This window comes from Sceloporus occidentalis, unplaced genomic scaffold, assembly GCF_023333645.1.
Source record: "Sceloporus occidentalis isolate IW3139 unplaced genomic scaffold, rSceOcc1.0.p SCAF_1, whole genome shotgun sequence".
Taxonomy (NCBI): domain Eukaryota; kingdom Metazoa; phylum Chordata; class Lepidosauria; order Squamata; family Phrynosomatidae; genus Sceloporus; species Sceloporus occidentalis.
The window spans coordinates 132,719,303-132,727,789 of NW_028316981.1; the positions used below are offsets into that span (position 1 = coordinate 132,719,303).

The 8,487-nt window shown below is 42.8% G+C and overlaps 1 long non-coding RNA gene across 1 annotated transcript; it reads left to right on the plus strand.

Annotated features, from left to right (window-relative positions):
* Positions 1–55: 55 nt before the first annotated feature.
* Positions 56–2,897, plus strand: LOC149322191 (uncharacterized). Its single transcript, XR_016282197.1, has 2 exons — positions 56–222; positions 1,939–2,897. It is a non-coding gene; the product is annotated as an uncharacterized LOC149322191 (long non-coding RNA).
* The last annotated feature ends 5,590 nt before the right edge of the window (positions 2,898–8,487 follow it).

Consider the following 8,487-nt stretch of genomic DNA (forward strand, 5'->3'; position numbering starts at 1 on the left):
GTTCAGGAGCGGGCGGAAGTGCCCTAGTGAGGGCAACATTGCCAGCCTCGTTGCCCTCAGCGCCAAGATGGCCGACTACGGAAGCCCCTGAGGTTCAAAAAAAAGGGGGAAGAGGGGCTTCCGCTTGTCCAAGATGGCGCGCATGTCGGCGAGGAAGCGGCTGGCCAAGCCCCTCTTGTTCGGGAGCCTTTTGTGCGCCCTGGCGACCGCCTTCGTCTACAGGTGGCGGGGGAGGGAGAGGCGGAGCTTTAAGGCGCAGCCTGGGAGTGCATCCGCACTGTAGAATTAACGCGCGTTGTCACCGCTTCAACTGCCAGGGCTCCGCTTTGCGGCCTGTAGTTTCTGCGTGGCACCAGCAGTCTTTGGCAGAGAAGGGCTAAAGGCCCTGTAAGACTACAGATCCCAGCATTCCACGGGAGGGAGCTACAGTGCTGCAAGTGGTGTCAAACCGCGTTATTTGTGCAGTGTAGCTGCACCCTCCCTGGGACCCGTGTGTGTGTTCGTCTGGCGCAGTGCTTTGGCCTTGGGAGAGCCTCACCCTCTCAGCCCCTCTCAGGAGGGCAGGATGCTTAACATTCAGAACTTGACTTGCTCAGAAGCTAAGCTTCTAGTGCCAAAATGAGAGCCGAGTGGTCCTTCCCGGGCGGTGGGCCCTGTCAGATGTCCTGTTTTGGAAAAGGCTCCTAACTTAAGATTCCAACCCAAATAAAAGGAAGTGGTGCAGAAACCGTTTAAGGACAGAGGAACAAATCCTATAATGGGTGAAAGAGGGATTGACGTGGGACAGAGACGCATGCTGGGATCTCCAGTGGATCTCAAGGGGTCAGTGCTGAGTTCCATGTAACCATGGAACGTGTGGGTTGTAGTTTCCCTTCTTTAAAAGGCTATAAAAACTTGGTTCACTTTGAATTCCAGGCCCCAAAATTTGGAATATGAATTTCCTCTGGGAACAATGCTGCAGCTAAATAAACTGTGGCCCGTTACAAACGGGCCTAAAAGTGCGCACTGTACACACACTAAAGTTAGAAAGGGGCGTCCTTTCTGGACGCCCCCAACCCTAACACGCGCAGAGCGCACACAAAATGGCGGCGGCCATTCCACACGGCCGCCGCCATTACGATGTCACGACTGCGCTACCTCTATACGGGGCGGCACGGACGTGACATCGTCACGCCACGCCAGGGCGCATAGTGCGCCCCTTCCCCAGCCGCAAAAGGAGCTCCGAAACGGAGCTCCTTTTGCCGTTTGCGTCGCTGGGCACAGCCTTCAGACGGCTGCGCCCAGCAACGCAGAGGAGAAAGGGGCTAAGCGGTGTCTCCTTGGGGCTTGAAGCCCCAAGGACACCCCTTTCCACTTCCCCACGGCCTGAAAAGTGGCGGATCGGGGCCTCAGCGGCTGCCACTCTGCCCACTGAGGCCCCGATCCGGTTGGGAAAGGGGCAGGTGCAGGCCGCCGCTTTTTGGCAGTCTGTAACCCGCCTGTGTTTCCTTTCCAATGGACTCCTTGGTCTCCCTGCTGAATTCTAGTTGAAATTCTGGGTTTAAGATAATCAATAATTTATAACAAGAGGTTGGCAATGGCAGACCCTCTCTGGAGAAAACTGACAAGAAAACCCCAGGATAGATAGGTTCACCTTGTGTGTGTGTGGTGTGCCTTCAAGTCCCTCTCAACCTCTTGAGCCATGGAAGTTAAAGCGGTGCCAGACCCCATTAATGTGTGGATACAGTTTGGTTGCACTTGGAAAGGCTAATCAAATTACTCGTATTTCAAAGTGTTTCGTTGTGCTTCAAGCCTAGTTTTGTACAACAGATACACTTTGTATGGTGGTAGGGATTGCTATAACGGATTTGGAGGAGGTTTTGTTTGGTGAGCCTTTAAGTGCAAAACAGGACTCTGAGCTTCCTTAGCTTAACTCTCTTGCCTGCCTGTTCACTGCAGACGGAGTTTTTTCCCTGAGATAGAGGAGCTTCGTTCCCAGGAGTATCAGTACTATGAGAAGAAACGGCAGGAGGTGCTGCAGAGGCGCCAGCAACAACTGGCTGAGCTGCCACAGAAGAGAAGCGCATCCTAGCTGGCCTTCACTCTGAGGAAGGGCTGAGACTGGACTGAATGGCTGTCCACAGGTACCTGGGCAGTTTTGGCCTTCGCTGCTCCTACAGTCGAGCAAGTCACATCCTAATGAATGAGTTGTTCCATGGGACAAAGTGATTTGATCTGAAGGATAAGAATTTGGGAGTGTCTTTCAAAATACTATATGGGTTGACAAGTGTTGTCTGTTCTACATATTTCCTAGAAAGAGCTATGTGCATGTGTGTTTTCTTTATAATCAGAAAGCTGTTATGTAATTTTTCCATGTTTTCAGAAAAGATGAATGACAGACATTCTCACTGTATTGAGTTTCAGAATTATGTAATTCTGCATCCTGTACATGTATTTTTTAAAGAAAACATTCAGGGGTAGCTATGTTGGCATTTAACAAATACAAACAAAAATCCATCAGTGATACCTTTATTGGCCAACCAAAATGCACAATATACTTGTTGCAAGCTTTCGAAGCTCCATGGGCTTCTACAGCAGGCAAGACAGTACAAACCAAAAAACAACAATTGAAGATGTTAGTCAAATGCCTGCATGTTGTTTCAGACCTTAGTAAAGATGTTATGATGGGGAGGAAATCTAACTGTTTTGAAACCCAATTGCTATCACAAATGAATTCTTGTAAATTGATTATTAATGGGGGGAAAGATGGGGAAATGGATAGCTTGATTGTAAGGCTATGGCTTAAGCTGTTTTATAACTGTTTAGTGTGAACCTCTTCCCCCCTCCCCCTTTACCTTTTAACACACAAGGAAATGATAGTACCTACTTAAAAGAGTAAATAAAATACTTTAATAAGGGCTGCATGTGTTTGTTTTCTTTATCATTAGACAGCAGCTGTGTAATTTTTCTCTGTCTTCAGAAAAGATTGATCATGGATAAATAAGCATTTTACTGCTTTGGATTTCAGAACTATGAAATTCTGTTTCCTTGCTATCACAAATGAATACCTGTAAACTGATTACAGGAAAAAAGATGGGGAAATGGATAGCTTGATTGTAAGGCCTTTTGATCAAGCAGTGCTTTATAACTGTTTAATGTGAACCTCTTTACCTCCTTTTACATTTTAACACACAAGGAAATGGTAATACCTACTTAAACCTTTAGATAAAATACTTTAATAAGGGTTATGTATACACTCTACTCCCTTTCATAGTTCTAAATACTGGGATTCATTTTTTTAAAAATGCTAATTATGTCAGTATAGTCAGACCTCAACTTTTGTGGGTTTAACTTCCAGGCATTCAATTATTTGTGACTTTGCAGTAGCCAGGTGAGCCAGCAAGGGAGGAAGCCATTCAGGCTGAAGATGGAGAGTGAGCAGATGGACCACTGGGTGGCTTTACACAGGACACAGAAGGTGTTCCTGAGGTACCCATAACTGCTGCAGCTGCAGCTGCTTCTGCTTCTGCTTATTTATTCCAAAAGCAGAGCACATTCATACAACAGCTTCAAGTTTTGGGAAGGGGGCATCAGTGTGAATGTGCAGAAATGCTTCTTTGTGGCTGCTGCCACCATCCCCTTACTGAAGCTTGAGGCTAATGTGTGAATGTGTTCCTGCAGTGCTAAGTAGTTCACTACATCAGATAGGCAAAAATACATTAAAATAAATAATGGCTGTACAGGAATAGTACAATCTTCTTGCACCATTTCCACTCCCTTCACTGCAGGCTTCTGGAAGAGCACTCCCATCAATTTGTATGCTAAGATAGATGAATATGATTTCCTTTAAATAGGTAATGTCTGCTCTTCCAAATTGTTGCACATGCTTTGACCTGGAACGGGTGGTAACATTGGAAGCAATGACCTTGCGTGTGCATTGGATCAGACTGAAGGCTTGTCTTATGCAATTGATGCTTGACAAAACATAGCTAGAACAGCAAAAGACCTCTCTGCCCTGTGGCTTCTTAGTCATTCTTCAGAGAGAAACTACAGAGTAAGGGCTAAAGTGATCCTCTTCTCAGTCCAGGAAAAGGAAAGTCTTTCCTTCCTGAGGGAGGATTGGTTGGCCATGTGCCATGGGTTACAAAGAACAGCCCTTTATTTAAAGGGTTATTTCAGAACATTAATGTATTTAATCTACATCTACTTTAAAGATAACCATAGGAAGGAAAAAATCTCTGCTGCCTTCTTCTTCTCAAAGGAGGTAATGCACAAATGGTCTTGGTAATGCATAAATGATCATCCTAAACGGAAAAGAGGCATGGGGAGTGGTTTAATCCTTGCATCCCTCCACGCTCCTAATGGGAGTGAGTGTTAGAAAAGGAGTGTGCTTGTATGGGGAAGACCTGGATGAATGTATGCTTGGTGGAGGAAGTGCTGACACTGCCAACCATAAGCACAGGCTTTGTCCACAGCTGGCACTGGGCATGAGTGCTGCTAGATTTGACCCTAGAGTAAACAAAAGCAAAAGTTGTCTACAGTTGATCAGCACAGGTAGCATTTCAGGGGCCACAAGTTCAAAAGAAAAATCGTCTTGCACCAGCAGGGACTGTTTGGCCTCCCTACAGCTGTTGGACTGCAAGTATGGCCTATCCAGTATGGCCAGTTGTGAAGAATTCTGTCACTTGCAGCCCCAAGGGAGAAACCATTTTTACCTCTACTCTAGGGAAATTCAGACCTAAATCCTGTTGCTAAACCCAGCTAGAGTGCACCCACTAAAGCCAAAGACCCAAAGGATCTTCTAGGCAGGAATAAGGTCTGCCTTGATTCTAACTATGAGCAAGGGCTTGCTTGCGAGAAGGCTGGTGAATGCAACAGAGAATGCCTCAAAAACAGAATGGGGGAATGGTTAAGAAGAAGCTCTTCTGTGCTGTTTTCAGATCACATCTAGTGATGAAGAGGTGTTTGTGATCCCCTTTGGGCAACCAGTTGAGATGAATCAGAGTGAAGGGCGCATTAAATGTCGGTGAAGCCCCCTGCCTTCTTTGCACAAAGCGGCTCATAAGATACCTTATTTGTCATCAGGTGTGTCAGGCATGTTGCTTAACATAATTTAATATTTGCATTTGTCATAATCTTTTATTCTAAAAATCTTTGCTTCATGCCAGCTGATAAGTACCACTAGAAGGACTTTGCCTAAGATGTTTTGAAAAAGCTATCATGCCAGTGAAAGATCTTGGGGAGAGGGAGTGACTTCTTAGAAATTTGTTTCCCCAACTTTGCCAGCTTACAATGTTGTAAAATAAAACTCATTATGTTTGGGTTACTTGGCTTTTGACTGTAATTAAAAATTCCCTGCCTGCTTGCCTCCCTAGAAAGTCTGAAGAAACCAGTTCTGCTTAAGGCTTGTGATCTAGCAGAACTTGACTTTCATAACCTAATGACTTTAAATCAATTGAAAGGAATCTTTATGACTTGTCTGATCTTTAAGAACCTGAACTGTACTTCCAGCACTAGACCCATTCTATTGCAAGGTCCATTATCAACAGCACAATTTATTTTCTTATTATAATTTTTACTGAACTCTAGTTTCTTGCTAGGGAAAAAAACAAGATGTACAAGTAAAAATAATGTGGTAGAAGTGAGACAGTAAGGAAGTTTGGTCATCACAAAGACTTCAAGAGAAAAAGGACAAAAAGTCTGGTACTGGTTAAAGGAAATGGAATAATAATTTGCAAACAACTGGTGCATCTTAGCTTACAAAGAAGGAGTATTTCATTCAAAAACATAACAGCTGTTCATAAATATTACATTTATTTCATTCAACATCCGGTTTTTATTGTCCCTTTTATTTTGCTGGGGAAAACAGACTAATGGTATACTCTGAGCTGGAAGTGAGAGGTTGTAATGTCAAAGCACTTAATACACCTTGATTGAGTTGCAAAACTAGTCCCTGGGATGGTATCTCAGGGCCATGGGTGTTCTGGATCCTACGTCTGAGGGGAGAGTGAAAGGTCTACCCTTGGGAAAGGAGATCTAATGTTGTTGGATGCCTCCTCCAAGCCACCATGCAAACCTCCAGAGCCCTTGCTTCTCTGGTATCAGTGATCTGATTTCAGTAGAGACAAAAGATGTGAGAGAATTCTGGGCAAAACCCTGAAAAAGAAATGGTGGTGAAATGCATAGAGAAATGATAGACATTCTAAAATACCTAGCTTAATTTATCAGTATGCTAAGGGATTTTGTATCACTTTTGTTACTAACTGTGCAAAAGAGGCTGTAGTATAAACTTTCATAGACTTGGTCTACTTCCTCAGGTGCAATCATTTATGTTTGTGATCATGTACAAAAAACACCTGAAACAAAACGTTCCTTACTACTTAGCTTCTTTATTCAGAAGGTGAAGGGGAAAGAGATTTGGTCCCTTCTCAAATGATACATTCTAAAAGAGGAAAAAGCATAATACATTCTTTAAGCCTGAAATAAACACCAAGCCCTTTGTGTGTGTTACAGTTAAAAAGCCTAAAACTCTGCCAATTTTCTTTAACTTTCTCAACTTTACAAAGGTTACTAAGTGCATTTGTCTTAATATATTACACATTGTAAAAAGAGACTCTAAAGATATAACTATTAATTTGAACCAGTATGCAAAAGGATCTTGTAGCACCTTTGAGACTGAGGAGTTTATCAGACAAGGGAAATTGGAAGTATAATCCAATGACAATCTGAACGCAATCATGGGGTTTAACGTTATTGCGTGATAACCCACTACACGCAAATTTGGGCAATGGGAAGTCAGTCCGAACAGAATCATGTGGTTTCACGTTATTGTGGGATAGACTGACACATGCAAATTTGGGCAATGGCATGCTATTTTCGGGCAATGGGAAGCCAGTTCGAATGCAATGCACATTCACGTAATTGCACTAAACTAGCGACTTTAAGTGAATGCATTCTGGCCCCACTTTTTCATTCGAATTTAAGAGAAATTCCTCCCGTTTGATAAACTCTTGAGAGAAAGAAAGGAGTTGGTAGCATGAGTTTCCATAGACTGAAGTCTACTTACTCAGATGTATGGAGTGAAACACTTTAGTCTCAATGGTTCTACAAAATCCCTTTGCATATCTTTAAAATATTACAGGTAAAAATTTATAGCAAATAATGCACCATTTTTGGTAATAAACTGGCCACAGTCCTGAAATCAAAATGTTACTAAGTGCTTTAGGGTAGTGTGTCCTACATCAATGTCAATTCTTTGGTCTACTGTTAACATTCTGTGTGACTCACTCCATAAATGAAAGGGCCCCATTCAATGTCTGTTACATAAACACCACTGCAGTGATATTTTGTAGATATTCAGCCCCTAACGGTTTGCATTTTTATTAATAATGTGAATTTATTCTTGTCCCATGGTGGATACCTTAGGTACATCTAATTCAGTCTAAACCTGTTGGAGACAGCAGGAGTGGGGCATTCTATGCATATCTGTTTAGTTTGGTGTGTTTAGTTAGTACAAACACTTAGCTTTTCTTCTCTCCACTTGGGGCAGCTTTTCTGCCCCAAGTGAGACAGATATGTTTTGCATGTGAAGTAAGCATTGTTCAGTGGTGGCAAGGACAATAGTGGGTTTAACTTGCCTTGAGTAAACTTTCTTTTATAATGCTTAAGACTGAAATCTTATGCACATAAGCTGCACTGAACTTCACTGACTGTACTTTCAAGTAATCAAAGAAAAGATCTTGAGAGAAGGCTAAGTGTCCCTCTAGTTCAATATTTTGCTTCCAACACAACACCCAGCCTGATGCTTCTCTGATACTTTAAAGCAGGGCTAAAAAAATAATAATATTTTTTTAAAATGATAACTTCTAGAATCTCCCAGGCAGTATGACCAGTGGCTGTGTTGGCTGAAAAATTCTTCTTAAGAGTGGCACAAGAAATCAATAGCTCACTCCTGTCATTCTCAATATTTGCCTGCCTCTAGGCATAGAATTACAGACCCAGTATGGTGTTGTGGTTGGAGTGTTGGACTATGACTCTGCAGATCAGGGTTCAAATCAACTCAACCATGGAAACCCACTGGGTGACTTGACCTTGGGCATGTTGTACTCTCTCAGCTTCAGAGGAAGGCAAAGGCAAACCCACACTGAACAAATCTTGCCAAGCAAACCCACACTGAACAAATCTTGCCAAGCACACAACAACAACAACAACAACACAGAATTGCCATGTATATTAAATGTTGTTAGAAAAGTGCCTGCAACAAATTTAAAACCCATTTGAGTTAGCAGCTCAAATATGCATACAAGTAGACTGCAGGTCTGTTTTCTGCATGTCCTGTTTCAGGCCTAATCATAGCATTGGGTACTCTACTTATAAAATGGCTCTTTTACTTTCTATCTCAACCTCTACTTTGTTCCTCTATTGACAACATTCATAAATACTGGCACACAAATAATGTGAAAGAAATCTAAACATGTTTTTAGTATGAAAAAACATTCAAGTCTTGTA